This window comes from Copadichromis virginalis, linkage group LG9 (genome assembly GCF_057382275.1).
Source record: "Copadichromis virginalis isolate Kocher_CV1m ecotype Utaka linkage group LG9, C_Virginalis_male_GT1.1, whole genome shotgun sequence".
NCBI lineage: Eukaryota > Metazoa > Chordata > Actinopteri > Cichliformes > Cichlidae > Copadichromis > Copadichromis virginalis.
Window position 1 is genome coordinate 35,999,208 of NC_140626.1, and position 22,908 is coordinate 36,022,115.

Below are 22,908 nucleotides of genomic sequence, written 5' to 3' on the forward strand. Positions count from 1 at the left end.
TCTAAGGGTGTGGTCTTGTTACCCAATACCTCCTTAAAAATATTCCAAATGCCCTTAATATTATTCTTGTTTTCCTGAAAAAGTTTATTATAGTAGTCTTTCTTGGCTTTCCTCAATATTAATACCAACTTATTTTTATAAACTTTATATTTCATTTCCGCATTCTTAGTTCTCTGTGTTATATAATTCCTATATAAATTATTTTTCTTTTTACATGCATTTGCAAGACCCTTAGTTATCCAAGGTTTCATATTCTTATTCTTTTTCTTATACTTAAATGATACCAATGGACAATGTTTATCATACAAGGCCAAATATGTATTTAAAAATGCACCCAGGTGTCATCCACATGCCTGAACCAATGGCTTGGTGTTGTTTCAGGGTAGGATAACAAAGCCCTCTTTCCCACTTCTTCCTTATTCTTTTTCTTATACTTAAATGATACCAATGGACAATGTTTATCATACAAGGCCAAATATGTATTTAAAAATGCACCCAGGTGTCATCCACATGCCTGAACCAATGGCTTGGTGTTGTTTCAGGGTAGGATAACAAAGCCCTCTTTCCCACTTCTTCCATGTACAAATTGGCCACAATGGGTGAAACTAGGGAGCCCATGGCACACCCATGTTTCTGCCTGTAGTACTGACCCTTGTATGTGAAGTAGGTGGAATGAAGACACAGTTCCAAAAGCAAACACACCTGGTCGATGCTGAGAGTGGTCCTGTTGCTCTCATGAGAATTTGCATAATTCTGATGAAGGAACTGACCTCCCAGCCCATTGTTCCTTCACTGGGCTGGTTTCAGTCATTATGCAAATGTACTGTTTATAAGATTGGTTAAGCTTGCAGTCAGCTGAGACTGAAGAGGTCACTTGGATGAGTGACAAAATGTTTCTCCCACTGAAAACGCTACATCCAGATAAGCAGAATCAACCTTTGGAGATTTACTTACCTGGATGCTTGAGGATGAATTGTCAGTGGGTACTGTGTGGGTGAGGAAAGGAGGACCCAAACGCTGGACTCACAGGTAGGTGAAGGCTGGTGTTTATTATCACGAGCAGCTGAACCGAACATAGGATGACTGGCTGAACTGAAATGACTGGCTGAACCGAACACAAGTACAGAGTAGACCACATTAACATCAACATCAATTCAATTCAATTCAATTTTATTTATATAGCGCCAAATCACAACATAAGTTGCCTCAAGGCGCTTCATAGATACAGAGAAAAACCCAACAATCATATGACCCCCTATGAGCAGTGTTGGGAAGGTTACTTTTAAAATGTATTCCATTACAGAATACAGAATACATGCCCCAAAATGTATTCTGTAACCTATTCCGTTACGTTACTCAATGACAGTAACGTATTCTGAATACTTTGGATTACTTAATATATTGTGGCGAGTTCAGACAAGGAGGAGACGGAGGTATCGTTTGGTCTTGCTTCCCGTGAGCTAGCCAGGGAGCACAGCCGTTTATTACATTTGCAGAAGAACACACTGCCACTAGCTAACTGCTCAGCGCGGCAACCACAACACACATAGGGCGCCCTCTGACCCCGGAAGGACACACCGTCGCAGCGAGAGGGCGTCACCCGTCACCATGGCAACATACACAAAACATAACTGTACAAGCAGAACCCCGAACAGCCCTGACCCGCTACAATATTATCATGCTTTTTACAACAACGTGAATGTACTGTTGCTGTGTGATTTATTACTATTACTGAAGGTCCGCGACTCCGAACTGTAGTAAAGGGACCTCTGACTAATGCTGGGCTCACACTGTGCGATTTTTGGCCCATTTTGAGCCGATTTTTGAGTCGTGCGATCGTTTTGGCGATCGGCCCGATTTTGGCCTTCATCGTGCGTCGTGCATCGTGTAGTATACGTGGGGTAACGAGAAGCGATTGACACCTCACGACCAGCTCCCGATCATCAATCGCTTGGTCGTGAGGGTGTCACCGCAGTTTGCCACACTGCGCACGCGCAAACACAAATGTCAGCGAAAAAGACGGCATAGCACGGCAGTGCAGCGTGTGATCTGGACACAAGCGATGGAGGCACAACCTGTAGAACCATCCGAGCCCTTTTGATGTGGCCTCACAAAATTATCACGACCACAACAACCGTGAAAATAGTTGGATCGACACTGCTGCTCAATCACAGCTGCCTGACCAATGTTTTTCATTAGCAATTTAGCAAAGTTGATGGTGGTGGTGTGTCTGTGTGAGTGAAAGATGGAGAGGGAGAGCGAGCGACAGAATTTCTGTTATAACCTTCATTTTTATGGACGCACAGTGTGAGCACTCAGGTCGCATCAGAGCATCAGGCCGTATAGTGTGAGACCCTGCATCGTGACCTATGAACTTCTAACCCCTGCGAGTCAATCGTACAGTTTGAGCAGGAGCTGAATCGCGCGACTGAAAAAATCGCACAGTGTAAGCCCAGCATAATACGGCGGGGTCCCTGTCGGCTGGTAGCCGAAAAATAGCTCTACTTTGTTGTGTGGGTCAACTTTTCTTGCGACAGACAGAGAGAGGCGTTGAAAGGCTGCTCCAACGGAACTTGTTGTTTTCGGAGGAAAACACGAACACAGTGTACAGTCGAGTCTTAATAGCTTACTTACAACTGGGCTCGTCAGGCACTCTTCTTGGCTGCAGTGGTTATTATTATATTTACATGCTTCCAGCTCCCGTTTTTGCTCGATGACTGCTCGTTCCTTTCCACTCCCCTTTTTCTCCCTCCTAGCGCTCACAGACACATAACGTGTATGGCAGTCCATTCTCCCAGCAGCACGGACTACACTGAACATGATGCTACATTCTTTAGAGCTATGCTTGTAGCATTCTGCCTGTTAGCTTAGCACAACAACAACAACAACGAAAAGGCGCTCTCTCACCCAGGAAACACACAGTCGCAGAGAGAGAGAGCGTCGCCCTGTAACCATGGCAACCGTAACGCTGCCGCCTGGAACAAAAGAACGTAGCTGTCAAACAAAACCCAAACAGTCCTGACCCGCGACAAAATGAAACAGGAAAGTACCCCAGTGTATTCCATTTATTTCAACAAAGTAACTGTATTCTGAATACCACCTTTTTAAACGGTAACTGTAACGGAATACAGTTACTCATATTTTGTATTCTAAATACGTAACGGCGGTACATGTATTCCGTTACTCCCCAACACTGCCTATGAGCAAGCACTTTGGCAACAGTGGGAAGGAAAAACTCCCTTTTAACAGGAAGAAACCTCCGGCAGAACCAGGCTCAGGGAGGGGCGGCCATCTGCTGCGACCGGTTGGGGTGAGAGAAGGAAGACAGGATAAAAGACATGCTGTGGAAGAGAGACAGAGGTTAATAACAGATATGATTCAATGCAGAGAGGTCTGTTAATACATAGTGAGTGAGAAAGGTGACTGGAAAGGAAAAACTCAATGCATCATGGGAATCCCCCGGCAGCCTATGTCTATTGCAGCATAACTAAGGGAGGATTCAGGGTCACCTGGTCCAGCCCTAACTATATGCTTTAGCAAAAAGGAAAGTTTTAAGCCTAATCTTAAAAGTAGAGATAGTGTCTGTCTCCCGAATCCAAACTGGAAGCTGGTTCCACAGAAGAGGGGCCTGAAAACTGAAGGCTCTCCCTCCCATTCTACTTTTAAATACTCTAGGAACAACAAGTAGGCCTGCAGAGCGAGAGCGAAGTGCTCTAATAGGGTGATATGGTACTACAAGGTCATTAAGATAAGATGGGGCCTGATTATTTAAGACCTTGTATGTGAGGAGCAGGATTTTGAATTCAATTCTGGATTTAACAGGAAGCCAATGATGGGAAGCCAAAACAGGAGAAATATGCTCTCTCTTTCTAGTCCCTGTCAGTACTCTTGCTGCAGCATTTTGGATTAGCTGAAGGCTTTTCAGTGAGTTTTTTGGACATCCTGATAATAATGAATTACAGTAGTCCAGCCTGGAAGTAATAAATGCATGAACTAGTTTTTCAGCGTCACTCTGAGACAGGATATTTCTCATTTTAGAGATGTTGCGCAAATGGAAGAACGCAGTCTTACATATTTGTTTAATATGTGCATTGAAGGACATGTCCTGGTCAAAAATGACTCCAAGGTTCCTCACAGCGTTACTGGAGGCCAAGGTAATGCCATCCAGAGTAAGAATCTGGTTAGATACCATATTTCTAGGCTTTTCAGGGCCGAGTACAATAACCTCAGTTTTATCTGAATTAAGAAGCAGAAAGTTAGCGGCCATCCAGGTCTTTATGTCTTTAAGACATTCCTGCAGTTTAACTCATTGGTGTGTGTTATCTGGCTTCATGGACAGATAGAGCTGGGTGTCATCTGCATAGCAGTGAAAATGTATGCTATGTCTTCTAATGATGCTGCCTAAGGGAAGCATGTATAATGTAAACAGAATTGGTCCTAGCACTGAACCTTGTGGAACTCCATAATTAACCTCAGTGTGTGAAGAGGACTCTCCATTTCCATGAACAAATTGGAGTCTATTAGATAGATATGATACAAACCACTGCAGTGCAGTACCTGTAATACCTACAGCATGTTCTAATCGCTCTAATAGGATATTATGGTCGACAGTATCGAATGCTGCGCTAAGGTCTAGCAGGACAAGCACAGAGATGAGTCCACTGTCAGAGGCCATAAGAAGATCATTTGTAACCTTCACTAAAGCTGTTTCTGTGCTGTGATGAGCTCTGAAACCTGACTGAAACTCTTCAAATAAACCATTCCTCTGCAGATGATCTGTTAGCTGTTTGACAACTACTCTTTCAAGGATTTTTGATATGATATTTTTATTCCCTGGCTTTTAACTCTGTAGGAAACTGACACCTTCTTATTTATTTTATTGTTTGTAATGATTTTATGGTATTTTTAATTTGGTTGTTGTTTTGATCTGTGTTGTTCAGCACTTTGGTCTGCCTGGTGTGTTCTTAAAGTGCTATACAAATAAACGATGATGATGATGATGATGATGAAAGGAAGGGTGGAGATTGGCCTATAATTAGCTAAGACTGCTGGGTCTAGAGATGGCTTTTTGAGTAAAGGTTTAACTACAGCTAGCTTGAAGGCCTGTGGTACATAGCTGATCATTAGAGATAGGTTGATCATATTTAAGATCGAAGAATTAATTAATGGCAGGACTTCTTTGAGCAGTTTTGTAGGAATGGGGTCTAAAAGACACGTTGATGGTTTGGAGGAAGTAATTATTGAAGCTAACTCAGAAAGATCAATTGGAGAAAAAGAGTCTAACTTAACATCGATGGTACTAAGAGTAGCTGTAGATAATATTACATCTGTGGGATGATTATTGGTAATTTTTTCTCTAATGATAAAAATTTTATTTGTGAAGAAGTTCATGAAGTCATTACTAGTTAACGTTAAAGGGATTGTTGGCTCAAAAGAGCTCTGACTTTTTGTCAGCCTGGCTACAGTGCTCAAGAGAAACCTGGGGTTGTTCTTATTTTTTTGTATTTTTTTTATTTATTTTTTTTGCCTGTCCCGTTTGGCTCTTTTGCCCTCAGAATTGTTGTCTAAAGGCAAAGAAAGATGCCCAACGGATTTACTTTACCAAACTGACCATCCCAGCCTTGCCGTAATGGTCCATTTGATTCACCTTTTATTGTTTATTTTATTTTCACTTACTGAATACGGGACAGACTTGACTGGGGGAAAGAAGGGGAGAAAGAAAGAGGGAAAGAGAAACAGCTGAGAAGAGGGACGGGGGAGAAGGGCAAAAGACAAAAACCAACAGAACGGGCAGAGAAAAAAAATGCATATATCAATCACCTGGGTCACCTGCTGAGAAAGAAAAAAGAAAGCAAGCAGAAGAGAACAAGAGTAATAGAATAAACAACATCACAATGATATATGGGAATATGACAGTAAATACTAAATGTTAAACATTATTGTGCAGCACATAAGATCAACAGAACATAGTGTGCTTTGAGGTAGGAGCCAAAAAGGGTGTAGTTTGTGGGTGTGATCACCCGTGTGTACACCTGTGAGCATGGACGCGCTTGTTTTTGGTTTTTTAAAAGGTTCCTTCATGTAATAATCTGCTAGAGGGTGTGGGGGTGCCACAGCCCCGTCCTCCAGGGCATGAAGCAGGTGTGGAGGAGATCAAAACTCCAGACATCCAGAGGCCCCCAGAACACAAGAGACCAAGGAAGACCAACAGAGGGGCAGCTGCGCCACTGTCCCGGAAAGAGCTGAGGAGAGTCCCAGATGAGGGCTCACTCAGCAGCCGCGGAGCAGAAGCCAGGGGGAGTTGCAGTGACGCGCCCGTGAGCTCCGCCGGCAGCCAGCTGCGCCTGAGTGACCGAGCCCCAGGCCGAGAGGCCGGGGGCACCCCACCTCCGAAGTGGCCCGAGCGAGCCCCAGGCTCCAGGCCCCGATAAGCGGCCGCCAAGGAGTGAGCCGGTGTGTACCTGGACGCCCAGCCCCGGACACAAAGAACCACCAACGCACCGATGTCTGAGGGAGTCCGCCACTGGCAGGGGAAGTGGTGGTAGGGGGAGATAGGCCTCCAAACCTTGGAGGTCCTGAGATGTCCCCAGAGAGGTGGCGCCTGACACCCAACCTGACATATAGACACAGACATACAGGCACACACAGATACAAACATCCATTCCCACCCTCATGCTCTCATATGCACTTACTCCACACTCAACCAACGTGGAGACAGACATAAAGAGACGTTGTACACACGATCACACTCCCCAAGCGTACTCTACAAACCGGGTCTAGGTGCCCCCGCCCCTGGAGGGGGGAACTGCACCCAGACCCAGGTGGTGTTTCCCTTTTCCCTGCGGTGGGGGGAGGCAGACCGCCCCGACTCCGCAGCAGCAGGAAGGCTCCACACTCCAGACCGCAGTCGGACGGCCAACTCCTCCTCCTAACCCCCCTGCTCCAGCAGGTCGCAGAGAATGGGGGTGAGAAAAGACTCCAAACCTCCCTCCAGCCGCTCATTGTAGTGTTGATGCATGTGTGTTTTAAGGTGCATTTAAAACCCAGGAGGGCTTGGAGCTACCTGCCAGAGAGCAGCAGGTAAGCGCATGGTCCCTCCTGCTAGCCCTCAATGTCTATGTGTATTTAAAATTGAGAGGTGGGCAACGATGCCAGGGGTGGGGTGTACACCCTGATGGTACTTTGGACTCCGTGTATCGTGCCCACCCCCAAGATCCTATATGTATGTGTAATGAGAGTGTGAGTAATGTGAATGTCTAAGTTGTGGGATAAAATTGAGGCGGCACCCTGCTCCAGGGCTGGGCCCCCATGCACCCACCCGCCCACAACCCCGGCAACACACCAACCAGGACCCAAGCCCCCGAGGCCCAGTCCGGGTCCCAGCCCAGAGACGGAGCTCCCCCAGAACCTCACGCCCATCTCGGACCCACCCAGGGGCAGCCAGGCTACCAGGTCAGTAACCCACGTCCGTCAGCACAGACCCTCCCCTAGCCCCGCTGCACGCAGCCGTGAGGAAACAGTCACCTGAGAGCCAACAGAGCTCCTAACCGGACATGAACGCTACCCCGGGTTGAGCCCCCCAAGGAAGATGCCTCCGGGGAACCCCCCGACGCCCTAAGCCTGTCCCTACCCCCACACCAATCACAACAGTGAAGGCGGAACCAAACTATGACCCCCCACCCCCACTAGGTGATGGAGCTGATCAAAGGAGCCCAGAGCAATTGATCTGATGTGGTGGCAGAGGCTGTATCAAGACTAATGTAATCTAATAGATAATTTCTATATTGGTTAGAATTAAGATTATTTTTATTTTTCCAGTTCATGAGGACTGTTTTCTTGGCTATGCATAGGGCAGTGAAAACCATATGGGCTATATTCTTTTCTGAAGTGACATTATCTAAGCTGCCCAACAAACACACTAAGGGGGAAGTTGGAATGTTACATTTCAGACACTTCGATAAGTCTTCACATATCTCGCGCCAAAACTTCTGAACTGGTGGACAGAACCAAAGAGCGTGGATATAATTGTCCGGTGAATTGGTTTGGCAGTGTGAGCAGTTGTTGGTAGACGTAAAGCCCATCTTGAACATCCGATGACCTGTATAGTGCACTCTATGTAATATTTTGTATTGAATTAATTGAAGACTGGGATTTCTAATTAGATGAAAGGTTTTTAAGCAAATCTGAGACCAGAAGTTTAGGTCTAAGTTAACTGATAAATCCGCTTCCCATTTTGCAATAGGAAGTGATATTGATTCATCTGTTTTAGAAAGCATTCTGTATATTTTGGATAGTAATTTGGGGGGTTTAAGAGTAAGAAATTGAACCACACTTGGTGGTGTTTGTAGTTCAACTTGACCCGGTTTAAATTTCTTTTTTACTATGGATTTAATTTGTTGATATTCTAAAAATCTTTTCTTGTTGATCCCATATTGTGTAACTAGTCTGTCAAATGAAATAAATTCTGTTCCTTCTAGTATATGTTCTAAATATTTGATTCCTTTATCACTCCAATCTGAAAAGTTTATCATATTATTGTTTTGTAATATGTCAGGGTTGTTCCAGATAGGTGTACATTTGCATGGGATTAATGAAGACGCCGTCAATTTTAGAAACTCCCACCATGCTGTCAGAGAAGAGCTGATGTTGATGCTTTTAAAGCATTCATGTCGTTGGATGTTTGAGCTGATAAATGGTAGGTCTGAGATCTCTAGATTATTGCAGAGTGCTTGTTCTACATCTAGCCAAGGTTCATCTAAGAGGGTGTGTTTTAGCCATCCTGAGATAAACTGAAGCCTGTTGGCTAAGAAGTAGTGCTGAAAGTTAGGCAGTTCTAGTCCTCCTTTATCCTTGGTCTTTTGTAGTGTTTTTAAGCTTATACGTGGGGGTTTATTTTTCCAAAGGAATTTGGACATACATGAATCTAGAGATCTGAACCAATCTTGTGGCGGTTTAGTTGGGATCATTGAGAATAAATAATTTATTTTTGGTAAGACCATCATTTTTATAGCGGCAACCCTTCCCATGAGTAATATGGGTAGACATTTCCATCTAGCCAGATCATCTTCTACCTTCTTTAAAAGTGGGATATGGTTTAATTTTGTTAGATCTGCAAGCTTGGGAGAAACATTAATACCTAAATATTTTATATTTCCCGATTGCAGTGGTGTAGAAGAGGAATTATGGAAGGAGCAATTAATCGGTAGGACTGTAGATTTTGATCTGATATTCTTGCAAAAGAGTTTATCAATTCAATCACCCCAGAGATATTGGTTTGTGAATTTTGGAGAAAGAGTAACACATCATCCGCACAAAGGCTGATTTTATGTTCCACGTTCTTGCATTTTATGCCCTTAATTACTGAATTCTGTCTAATTGCTGCTGCTAGTGGTTCAATAAAAATTGCAAATAGTGAAGGGGAGAGTGGGCATCCCTGCCTGGTGCCCCTCAAGAGACAGAAGCTGGAGGATGTCTGGTCATTTGTTCTAACACAAGCTGTTGGGGAATTATATAATATTTTTAACCAGTTTATGAAAGAGGATCCAAAACCAAATTTGTGTAAAGTTGCAAATAGAAATTTCCAGTTAACTCTGTCAAATGCTTTTTCTGCGTCTAAAGAGAATATTGTAGTTTCTAGGTTTTTACTGTATGAGTAGTCTATCAAATTAAGTAATCTACGTGTATTTGTTGATGAGTGCCTACCTTTTATGAAACCAGTTTCATAGGATGAATTAAGAGGGGGGTTATTTTCTCCAGTCTCTTTGAGAGAGCTTTGCAGATTATTTTAAGGTCTACATTTATAAGGGATATTGGACGATAGCTTGAGGGATATACAGGGTCTTTGCCTAGTTTTAGCAGGAGATTAATGTTTGCAGAATTCATATTTGATGGAAGTCTGCCCTTTTCTTTAATTTCCAACAACGTTCTGTAGAAAACTGGTGCTAGAATCGACCAGAATTCTTTGTAGAATTCTGCAGGAAAGCCATCTGGACTTGGAGCCTTATTATTGTGCATACTTATCAGGGCTTCCTGGAGTTCACCTGGTGTCAGTGGTGAATCCAGTGCCATTGCTTGAGTGTCCAATAATTTTGGAAGAGTTATGTTGTCCAAAAACTGATCAATTTCTTTTTTAGATGGGTTTATTTGTGGTGAATACAACGTTTTATAGAAATCCCTGAAAATGTTGTTTATTTGTATCGGTTCATATAATGTGTTCCCAGATGAATCTTGAACAGCACATATAGTTGTTTTTTCTTTATTTATTTTTAGCTGGTTTGCTAGAAATTGACCGGATTTATTACCATGTTTGTAATTTTGTAGGCGTAGTCTTTGTACTAAGAATTTAGTTTTTTTATCAATTATCTCATTTAATTCTAGTTTTGTTTTGCGTATTCTCCATTTACATGAACAAATTGGAGTCTATTAGATAGATATGATACAAACCACTGCAGTGCAGTAACTGTAATACCTACAGCATGTTCTAATCGCTCTAATAGGATATTATGGTCGACAGTATCGAATGCTGCACTAAGGTCTAGCAGGACAAGCACAGAGATGAGTCCACTGCCAGAGGCCATAAGAAAATCATTTGTAACCTTCACTAAAGCTGTTTCTGTGCTGTGATGAGCTCTGAAACCTGACTGAAACTCTTCAAATAAACCATTCCTCTGCAGATGACCTGTTAGCTGTTTGACAACTACTCTTTCAAGGATTTTTGATATGAAAGGAAGGTTGGAGATTGGCCTATAATTAGCTAAGACTGCTGGGTCTAGACATGGCTTTTTGAGTAAAGGTTTAACTACAGCTAGCTTGAAGGCCTGTGGTACATAGCCGATCATTAGAGATAGGTTGATCATATTTAAGATCGAAGAATTAATTAATGGCAGGACTTCTTTGAGCAGTTTTGTAGGAATGGGGTCTAAAAGACACGTTGATGGTTTGGAGGAAGTAATTATTGAAGCTAACTCAGAAAGATCAATTGGAGAAAAAGAGTCTAACTTAACATCGATGGTACTAAGAGTAGCTGTAGATAATATTACATCTGTGGGATGATTACTGGTAATTTTTTTCTCTAATGATAAAAATTTTATTTGTGAAGAAGTTCATGAAGTCATTACTAGTTAACGTTAAAGGGATGGTTGGCTCAAAAGAGCTCTGACTTTTTGTCAGCCTGGCTACAGTGCTCAAGAGAAACCTGGGGTTGTTCTTATTTTCTTCAATCAGTGATGAATAGTAAGATGTTCTGGCTTTGCGGAGGGCTTTCTTATAAAGCAGCAAACTATTTCTCCAGGCTAAATGATGATCCTCTAGATTTGTAACATGCCATTTCCTCTCCAGATTACGAGTCATCTGCTTTAGGGTACGTGTTTGAGAATTATACCACGGAGTCAGGTACTTCTGATTAGAGACCTTAGTTTTCACAGGAGCTACAGTATCCAGAGTCGTACGTAGTGAGGAGGTGAAATTATTAACAAGATAATCGACCTCTGTTGGAGTAGCGTTCAGATAGCTGCTCTGCTCTATGTTGGTACAGGGCATTCAAGATGATAACAGTGGGTGGATTATATTCTTAAACTTAGTTACAGCGCTTTCAGAAAGACATCTACTTTGATAAAGTCTACTCTCCACCGCTGTGTAATCAATTATTGTAAGTGTAAATGTTATCAGGAAATGATCAGACAGGAGAGGGTTTTCAGGAAACACTGTTAAATGTTCAGTTTCTATGCCATATGTTAAAACAAGATCTAGAGTGTGATTAAAGTGGTGGGTGGGTTCTTTTACATTTTGAGAGAAACCAATTGAGTCTAATAACAGATTAAATGCCATGTTGAGGCTGTCATTTTTAGCATCTACATGGATGTTAAAATCACCCACAATAATTTTTTTATCTGAGCTCAGAACTAAATTAGATATAAAGTCTGAGAAATCAGACAGAAACTCTGTGTAAGGCCCAGGTGGACGATAGATGATAACAAGTAAGACTGGTTTCTGAGTTTTACAGCTGGGGTGGACGAGGCTAAGCATCAGGCTTTCAAATGAATTAAAAGTCTGTCTGGGTCTTTCATTAATTAATAGGCTGGTGTGAAAAATTGCTGCCACACCGCCCCCTCTGCCTGTTCTTCGAGATTTCTGGTAGTTAGAATGGCTCGGGGGTGTTGATTCATTTAAACTAACATAATCATCCTGCTGCAACCAGGTTTCTGTAAGGCAGAGTAAATCAATTTGTTGATCAATTATTAAGTCATGTACTAACAGAGACTTGGAGGAGAGAGACCTAATATTTAATAATCCATATTTCACTGTTTTACTCTTTGGTTCAGATGTGGATACTTTATTGTTCTTTCTTTGTAATTGTTTATGTTTAAGTTGTTTGTTGCTGGTTTTTAGTTTGTTTTTTGTCTGTTTGGGAGCTGACACAGTCTCTATGGAGATGGGTTTTTGGGGGTAGCAGGAGGAGAGAAGCTGCAGAGAGGCGTGTAACATCAATGACATGACGCTGAACAGAGAGAAACCGAGGGTTTAAATACACTGGCTAATGATGATGATTAGGGAACAGTGAGAACAAAGCTGAACATAACTGAACTAATAACACACAGGAAGCAAACATGAAAACAGGAAATGTGAACAGGTGAATAAACTGAACATGAAACTGAAAACCCTGGGTGAACACCCAGGACTGGGACAGAGACTGGACTGACTGGAGGACAGGAGACTGGACAGGAGAAGACTGGGTGACAGACTGGATTACAGGAGACTGGACAGGAGGAGACTGAACCACAGGCGAGAACGGGAAACTGAGCTACAGGGGACTGGACTGACTGGACTGGAAGCTGAACAGCAGGTGACTGAATTGACTGGACTGTGGCTGAGGCTAATGGCTGAGCAGAGGTTGGTGAGGCTAATGGCTGAGCTGAAGACTGGGTTAATGAAGGGGACAAAGCTACAGCCTGGGCTAGAAAACCTGGTGCTTGAGCTGGAACTAGGTCGGCTAGCCTAACTAAAGATTATGCTAGGGCGTGGAAAGGTGGATGAGGGAGTGGATAAGATGGTGAACTGGAGGTTGGACAGGCTAGCTCTTCCGAGCCTTCAGAGCGTGAGGCCAGCGGCTGGAGAGCCTCAGCTGAGCCTCTAGGGAGGTCAGGCTGAATTCTGGCTGCCCTCATCCTGGGTGCTGGGACAGGCAAGGGAGGTGGCTGGACACCAGTCATCCCCACCCGAGAAACAAGAACGGGTGTGGGGTTAGACTGGGTCCCAGCTGCCCTCATCCTGGAAGCTGGAAAAGGCACCGACAATGGCTGGGGAGCTTCCGTCCCCACCCGAGGAGCTGGTACGGGTGCATGTACTGACAGTGCCTCAGCCAGCCTGGGAGCCCGAGTAGGGACCAGCTGAACCTCAGCTTTCCCCACCCGAGGAACTGAAACGAGTGCGGAGAAAAGCCGGGCCTGAGCTGCCCTTGGAGCAGGAACACCGGGCAATGAAAGAGCAGGCTCAGATAAAACAGTCTTGGAATGAGCAGACCTAGGGTTTACATACACAGGAACCGTAATAACAGATTTAAAGGAAATTGTTTTGGCCCTTCTGCCGCAGTCTTTAACTTAACAGTCTTTGGAGGTGTTGAAGTACAGTGATTGTTCTTCATAAATCCCAGCTCAGAGGGAGCTGAACAGAAACAGTTTTCCCAGTCTATGTCATCGTCCAGTAGAGAAGCACCAAAGGGATCGGCGGTGAGTGTATTGTTTTTAATGTTCAGCAAAGCGGGAGAAAAACAGTCTTCACTCACCATGGGGATTTGGTCAGCAGAGTCCAGTTTATGGCGGTGTCAGCGCCGCTTTCTCTGGGAAGAAGAAGCGGGCGGGGTAAACAGCTGAGCCTCTGGCACGGGAGCCTCCGTTGAGCCGAGGGGGGAGGCAGAGTTGCTGTGCAATGGCGGAGAGGCTGGGGAGTGAAGCGGATGGCGGGCAAGCGAGGAGCGAAGAGGCGAGAGAGTGAGCGGCCGAAGATTGGCCAGTGACGCCCACTCTCCGCGGCGAATGCTCCGATGCAGGAGAGGCAGCAGGCGGAAGAATGCGGCGTCCCCGAGGCCCGCCCAGAGCCAGACGAGTCCCTGCGAAGACGGGCTCACGAAGAGCTGCTGTTTTGCCCTAAGCTCCTTTGTCCAGCAAAGGAGCGCTGCCTCCTGCCGCTCAAAATGTTCCGAGTCCGCTGGGTCCACAACACGGGGTCAGTGGTTGCTATGTGGGTGAGAAAAGGAGGACGCAAATGCTGGACTCACAGGTAGGTGAAGGCTGGTGTTTATTATCATGAGCAGGTGAACCGAACATAGGATGACTGGCTGAATCGAACACAAGTAGACCACATTAATATCAACATCAATGACACGACGCTGAACAGAGAGAAACCGACGGTTTAAATACACTGGCAAATTATGATGATTAGGGACCGGTGAGAAGAAAGCTGAAAATAACTGAACTAATAACACACAGGAAGCAAACATGAAAACAGGAAATGTGAACAGGTGAATAAACTGAACATGAAACTGAAAACCCTGGGTGAACACCCAGGAACCCTGACATGCATCAAGATGTGCTGTGTGTAGCTGCTGCATCGTGGTCCAATTCCTCAATGAATATAATACAATGCCTTTTATTTTCATGTTTTATTGATGCCAAGGAACCAGAAAGTGGACCCTCTCCACACTCCCCGTTGATGTAAAGGGGGGCTATGTCAGTGCTGTGCCTCCTGAAGTCAACAATGACCGCTTTTGTTTTCCGCTTTGCGGGCCCACATTACACCGGTTTTAGAATCGCTGCATTGGCTCCCCGTGTGTTTCAGGATCAATTTTAAAGTTCTTTTATTGGTTTTTAAATGTCTTAATGGTCTTGGGCCTTCTTATCTCTCAGATCTGCTTTTACCATATGAACCCTCGCGGACCTAGAGGTCCTCTGGTACTGGCCTTTTGATTGTCCCTAAATTCAGGACACATACTCACGGAGAGGCAGCGTTTCAGTGGTATGGTCCTCGTCTGTGGAACAGCCTGCCGGAGGACCTCAGGGCCGCAGAGAACGTACATGTTTTTAAGAACAGGCTCAAGACCCACCTTTTTAATTTAGCTTTTACTTAGTGTTTATTTATTTTATGCTTATTTATTCTATCCTGTTATTCTATTATTAATTTAGGCTTTACCTAATATTTATTGATTTTATTCTTATTCATTTTTTAATCTTCTTACTCTATTTATATTTATATTTATATTGTATCCCGTTCTTATTTATTTTATCATTTTACCCTGTATATATCCTATTGTGGCATATCTCCAGTGTTTCCTCGTAGGGCGCTCTCTGCACCGGGGCTGTGATCGACCGTGGCTGCTGGGTCTCTGGGGGTCCTCTCAGCTTGGCGGGGGGGCTCCTTTGCCTCCCTCCTGCTGTGTGCCCAGCCTGGAGGCTGCGGTCTGTGACCGGCTCCTGGTGCAGATGGCTCCCTGTTATAGTGTTTCCTCACTTGGCTCATGCGAACCCAGCCCAATTTTTACTCTTTAAGTGTGCGCGTGTGTGTGTGTGTGTGGGGGGGGGAATATGTGTGTATTCACATCATTTATGTTAATGAGAGTGTGGAGAGTGAGTTGGAGGGTGGGGTGGGCTGCTTTTAACTATGTAAAGCACTTTGTGCTACATTTTTTATTAATAAAGACTGATTGATTGATTGATTGATTGATTGATTGATTGATTGATTAAACAACGTTATCACTCAATTAACAAGTATGTGGTGCAATATTACTTCCTTCTAAATAACAATGGAGCGTGGTGTCCACTAACTGCAGGAGGACCTAAATTAATTGAGAAGGTTTACGCTGTACGCCAGCTTACAGAAGCTTAGAAGCACTAAATCAAGACTTGGAATATGACTTCGATTGAGACTCAAAATATAGTTTACTCAAAAGTATTTTTGCACAAAATACAAAATGCATGTTAGCTTGAAAAGTTAACAAATTGACAACAGCTTAAAGAAAACAATTATCAACTGTAATAAAGAAGTAAAACTTTTAATAAAAACCTTTTTTCGCACGCACGAGATTGGCACGTGCGTGCTTTTTTACTTTTTCACTTTTTTAACATTCATCATGACGTAGGTCCTCTAATGATACTGAGCAAAGGTTTTCTCTAAGGTGCAATAAAATCTTTTCTTTACCAAACACCACTATGTTAAAATTCTAATAATGATTCAATTTAGTATTCAGTGCTTGAAACTTACATCAGTTCCTGACCAGATTAGAGCACTATTTGTTTTTAAGAATGATTTCTTAGTTTGCTACACAAAGAAATCTGTCTAGAAACTTTTTCAGTACAAGTTTATTATTAACAGTCAGAGCTGAAGCCGCTCCTCTTACTGGAAGGCAATAAATTCTGTTTACTCCCCTTGCTGTTAACTTATTGGTGCTGTTTTTTCTCAGAGATCCTACATCTGTTTGCTGTGATGAGGAGCTGAACAGTCCTGTTCACTGCATATATGCATAACATATGGCATAGAAACTGAACATTTAACAGTGTTTCCTGAAAACCCTCTCCTGTCTGATCATTTCCTGATAACATTTACATTTACAATAATTGATTACACAGCGGTGGAGAGTAGACTTTATCAAAGTAGATGTCTTTCTGAAAGCGCTGTAATCCACCCACTGTTATCATCTTCAATGCCCTGTACCAACATAGAGCAGAGCAGCTATCTGAACGCTGCTCCAACAGAGGTCGATTATCTTGTTAATAATTTCACCTCCTCACTACGTACGACTCTGGATACTGTAGCTCCTGTGAAAACTAAGGTCTCTAATCAGAAGTACCTGACTCCGTGGTATAATTCTCAAACACGTACCCTAAAGCAGATGACTCGTAATCTGGAGAGGAAATGGCGTGTCACAAATTTAGAGGATCATCATTTAGCCTGGAGAAATAGTTTGCTGCTTTATAAGAAAGCCCTCCGCAAAGCCAGAACATCTTACTATTCATCACTGATTGAAGAAAATAAGAACAACCCCAGGTTTCTCTTGAGCACTGTAGCCAGGCTGACAAAAAGTCAGAGCTCTGTTGAGCCAACAATCCCTTTAACGTTAACTAGTAATGACTTCATGAACTTCTTCACAAATAAAATTTTTATCATTAGAGAAAAAATTACCAGTAATCATCCCACAGATGTAATATTATTTACAGCTACTCTTAGTACCATTGATGTTAAGTTAGACTCTTTTTCTCCAATTGATCTTTCTGAGTTAACTTCAATAATTACTTCCTCCAAACCATCAACGTGTCTTTTAGACCCCATTCCTACAAAACTGCTCAAAGAAGTCCTGCCATTAATTAATTCTTCGATCTTAAATATGATCAACCTATCTCTAATGATCGGCTATGTACCACAGGCCTTCAAGCTGGCTGTAGTTAAACCTTTAATCAAAAAGCCATCTCTAGACCCAGCAGTCTTAGCTAATTATAGGCCAATCTCCAACCTTCCTTTCATATCAAACATCCTTGAAAGAGTAGTTGTCAAACAGCTAACAGATCATCTGCAGAGGAATGGTTTATTTGAAGAGTTTCAGTCAGGTTTCAGAGCTCAGCACAGCACAGAAACAGCTTTAGTGAAGGTTACAAATGATCTTCTTATGGCCTCTGACAGTGGACTCATCTCTGTGCTTGTCCTGCTAGACCTTAGCGCAGCATTCGATACTGTCGACCATAATATCCTATTAGAGCGATTAGAACATGCTGTAGGTATTACAGGTACTGCACTGCAGTGGTTTGTATCATATCTATCTAATAGACTCCACTTTGTTCATGTAAATGGAGAGTCCTCTTCACACACTGAGGTTAATTATGGAGTTCCACAGGGTTCAGTGCTAGGACCAATTCTGTTTACATTATACATGCTTCCCTTAGGCAATATCATTAGAAGACATAGCATACATTTTCACTGCTATGCAGATGACACCCAGCTCTATCTGTCCATGAAGCCAGATAACACTCACCAATTAGTTAAACTGCAGGAATGTCTTAAAGACATAAAGACCTGGATGGCCGCTAACTTTCTGCTTCTTAATTCAGATCAAACTGAGGTTATTGTACTCGGCCCTGAAAAGCCTAGAAATATGGTATCTAACCAGATTCTTACTCTGGATGGCATTACCTTGGCCTCCAGTAACGCTGTGAGGAACCTTGGAGTCATTTTTGACCAGGACATGTCTTCAATGCACATATTAAACAAATATGTAAGACTGCGTTCTTCCATTTGTGCAACATCTCTAAAATTAGAAATATCCTGTCTCAGAGTGACGCTGGAAAAATAGTTCATGCATTTATTATTTCCAGGCTGGACTACTGTAATTCATTATTATCAGGATGTCCAAAAAACTCACTGAAAAGCCTTCAGCTAATCCAAAATGCTGCAGCAAGAGTACTGACAGGGACTAGAAAGAGAGAGCATATTTCTCCTGTTTTGGCTTCCCTTCATTGGCTTCCTGTTAAATCCAGAATTGAATTCAAAATCCTGCTCCTCACATATAAGGTCTTAAATAATCAGGCCCCATCTTATCTTAATAACCTTGTAGTACCATATCATCCTATTAGAGCCTTTCGCTCTCGCTCTGCAGGCCTACTTGTTGTTCCTAGAGTATTTAAAAGTAGAATGGGAGGGAGAGCCTTCAGTTTTCAGGCCCCTCTTCTGTGGAACCAGCTTCCAGTTTGGATTCAGGAGACAGACACTATCTCTACTTTCAAGATTAGGCTTGAAACTTTCCTTTTTGCTAAAGCATATAGTTAGGGCTGGACCAGTTGACCCTGAATCCTCCCTTAGTTATGCTGCAATAGATGTAGGCTGCCGGGGGATTCCCATGATGCATTGAGTTTTTCCTTTCTAGTCACCTTTCTCACTCACTATGTATTAACAGACCCCTCTGCATTGAATCATATCTGTTATTAACCTCTGTCTCTCTTCCACAGCATGTCTTTTATCCGGTCTTCCTTCTCTCACCCCAACCGGTCGCAGCAGATGGCCGCCCCTCCCTGAGCCTGGTTCTGCCGGAGGTTTCTTCCTGTTAAAAGGGAGTTTTTCCTTCCCACTGTTGCCAAAGTGCTTGCTCATAGGGGGTCATATGATTGTTGGTTTTTTCTCTGTATCTATGAAGCGCCTTGAGGCAACTTATGTTGTGATTTGGCGCTATATAAATAAAATTGCATTGAATTGAATTGAATATCTAAACCAGAGCACAGGGAACAGACTCACATTTTGTCTGCTGTAAAAAGGAGAAAATAACTGAGCGAGGACTTCAGCTTGACAAGGAGAGGTTTTCCTGTTCAATCTGTTTGGATCTACTGAACAAACCAGTGACTACTTCCTGCGGACACAGTTTCTGTAAGAGCTGTATTTGGAGCCACTGGGATGCAGAGGATCAGAAGGAATCCTACACTTGTCCTCAGTGCAGACAAGCCTTCATGTTGAGGCCAGTCTTGGGGAAGAACACCATGTTAGCAGAGTTAGTGGAGGAGCTGAAGAAAGATGTACTCCAAGCTGCTCCTCATCCTCAGCATTATGCTGAACCTGGAGATGTGGCCTGTGACGTGTGCACAGAAAGAAAGCTTAAAGCCTCCAAATCCTTTCTGCAGTGCATGGCCTCTTACTGTGAGTTTCACCTTCAGCCTCACTATGAATCATCAAATTTTCAGAGACACAGGCTGGTGGAAGCCTTGGCAAAGCTCCAGGAGAACGTGTGCTCTGTTCACAGTAAAGTGAAAGAGATCTTCTGTTGCAGCGATCAGCAGTGCATCTGCTCCGCCTGTGCTGTGGAGGAACATAGTGGCCATGACACAGTATCAGCAATAGCAGAGAGGGCAAAGAGGCAGAAAGAGCTCGGGCCGAGATGGCAAAAAAATCCAGCAAAGAATTCAGGGCAGAGAAAAACACATGAAGCTCCTTCAGCAGCAGATGGAGGCCATCGATAGCTCTGCTGATAAGGCCATGAGGGACACCCAGATCATGTTCAACCAATTGCACCGATTAGTGGAGAAAAGAAGCTCTGACGTGCAGCAGCAGATCAGATTCCAGCAACAAACTGAACTGAGCTGGGCCAAAGAGCTTCAGAAAAAGCTCCAGCAGGAGGTAACTGACCTCCGAAGGAGAGATGCTGAACTGGAGCAGCTCTCACGAACAGAGGATCATGGCCAGTTTCTCCTCAGCTACGCCTTACTTTCAGGACTCAGTGAATCCACACATTCAGCCAGCATCAACATCCATCCTCAGAGCTACTTCCAAGAGGTGACAGCAGCTGTGTCAGATCTTGTAAATAAACTGCAGCGCATCCTGAGTCAGGACTGGTCTGAGGTCTTACTGACTGAAGGGGAGACTTTGCTGAGACCAGAACAGCACAAGACTTTAGTCAAGCAACAAATGCACTTGGTGCCACCACCACCACCATCCCTCCAGCCTCCAACAAAGTCCAGAACCTTAGTGAAACAGCAACCATGTTTGCCACCACCACAATCTTTTCTGTCACCAGTAGAGCCCACAACCAGAGCTGAGTTCCTCCAGTATTCAAAGAGAATCACCATGGACCCAAACACAGCACACAGAGAGCTGTTATTATCTGAGGGGCACAGGAGAGTAACATTTGGGTATACCATACTGTCATATTCAGATAATCCAGAGAGATTTAGAGAGTGCGCTCAGATTCTGAGCAGAGAGATTCTGACTGGTTGTTGTTACTGGGAGGTGAAATGGAAAAGATTTGTTTCAATAGCTGTCGCATACAAGTGTATTAGCAGAACAGGAAGTGATAGAGAATTTGGATACAATGACAAATCCTGGTCATTAGAGTGTGACTGCAATAGTTATAAGTTCCGGCACAACAACATTGTTACTTTCCTCTCAGTTCCTTAGTGCTCCAGAGTTGGGGTGTACCTCGATCACAGTGATGGTATTCTGTGCTTCTACAGTGTCTCTGAAACCATGACTCTCATTCACAGAGTCCAGACCACCTTCACTCAGCCCCTACATGCTGGACTCTGGGTAGATATTTCTGGATCTGCTGAGTTTGTTGAGCTTCAGTATACATGTGGTGTCACTATTTATGTCAAGATAAATTTCAGAGTTCCTCTGTCACTAACTGCTGAGCTGTTTCTGCACTTCCTGAGCTTTGAATCGCACCATAAAAATCTTTATCTACAATAACCCATAAACACTGAAGCTGAAGCAGCTAAGTCACAGTAAAAGCTTTTTATTTGATCTTTTCATTTGATGATCTGATTGTGTAAAATAAATCAGAGTTTATTGTGGAACCTTGAACCCTGGTCTTAGATGACAGGATGATCCGTGGCACAGCATATACAGTAAATGGGAAACTGAACGACATGTTTGAAATGTGTTCCTGTTAGCTAATTTAAAGCTGTTTCTGCTGCAGTCCTGGACACAGAAAGAGGTGTTTGTGTTTAAACTCTGTCTCCCTCTGCTGTTGTAAACCCACCAAATACCGTCTGCATTATTCAAATGCAACAAACCAACATACAGAATATATTTTACACAAATGTCATTTCTATTTTTGATCTACATTTAAAAATAGAAAATAAAATAAACATGAAGCAGATGCAGGTGTGTATTAAACATTTAGCGATTTTAATGATCGATTAAAATCTTTATTAAAACATAATTAGAAAAATACTTGAAAACATCTCAGACTATTTTCTTTCTTTTTGGTTGAACTCTGATAATGCAAACTTAACAAGCTAAATCCAATCGATCCAAATATTTTACTCAACAGTGTAGCAGTGTCTAAGGTTTCCATTCACATGCACAAACCCAAACACCAATCCAGGTCTAGGAATCTGCTGCTGTGATTCTGATCGAGCCATGTCCTGGGAACAGATCAAGCAGGCTCAGAGACCTGATAGGAGTAATTTACTCACGCTGAGTAACTACTGTACCCAGTTCTAAAGTTCAGTACTGGGATTGCTGACTGTCTAAAATAGACTGAGCTCACATAAAGATTCAGACCAGCACATGGAGATCTACTGATTCAGAAGATTCAAACTACCTAAAAAATGCTAAAAATGAGTTTTTGTATTACTTTTTTTTTTTTAGTAATCATCAGTATAAAAGACATAAGATATAAAAATTAGAATATAAAGATATACAACAAAAACACGGAAGAAACAAGAGCATTCAATAGCAGAACTCCCCTGAATGGCGGGGGCAATACTAAAACTTTTATCCAGGTCATCATAGTCTAAAGAGCTTGGAAAGAAAAGTGTCTGGACTTCTTTAAGTTGCTTGAAGACAGGTGTTTAGAACTGAAGAAGCTTCTCGGATGAGAGGTGAAACATCTTCAAGCAACTTAAAGAAGTCCAGATGCTTTTCTTTCCAAGCTCCTTAGACTAGCTAATATAAAGTTTTTATTGATTTTGACAGATATATGTGGACAGTAGGTGTTATTCTGAGAAGGAAAACCCTTCAAAAAACAGACTGATGTAAATATCAACACTTCACCGAGTTCTCTTGATTCCTCAGAGGCATCTGATGGAAGACAACACACTGCCCAGTAGACCATTTAACATTTTATTACTTCTAGAATCGAGATGACACGCTGCCACAGATCTCCAAATGGTGGTGTGCCCTAACAGTTTTATTACAGAAGCTCTCTCATTCTAGTCTAAACAACAGTGTCTCAGTAACTTTCCAGTAGAGATGGTCCCCTCTCATTTGCATTTTCCCAGGCAAGTGTAAAAGAGAGTCTGCAACTTTCTACTCCCCAAGGGCACATGGTCTCATGCCTTTATCTTTCAGGGCTGTGTCCACTTAATACTACACTATATAACTTTATAACACATATTAATAAAAAAGCATAGCATTATTGAAGCACTGAAAATTTATTTATTC

The 22,908-nt window shown here is 43.0% G+C and overlaps 1 pseudogene; it reads left to right on the forward strand.

The window, feature by feature from the left end:
- The first annotated feature begins 14,038 nt into the window (after positions 1–14,038).
- Positions 14,039–21,611, forward strand: LOC146702433 (E3 ubiquitin/ISG15 ligase TRIM25-like; annotated as a pseudogene).
- Positions 21,612–22,908: the final 1,297 nt, after the last annotated feature.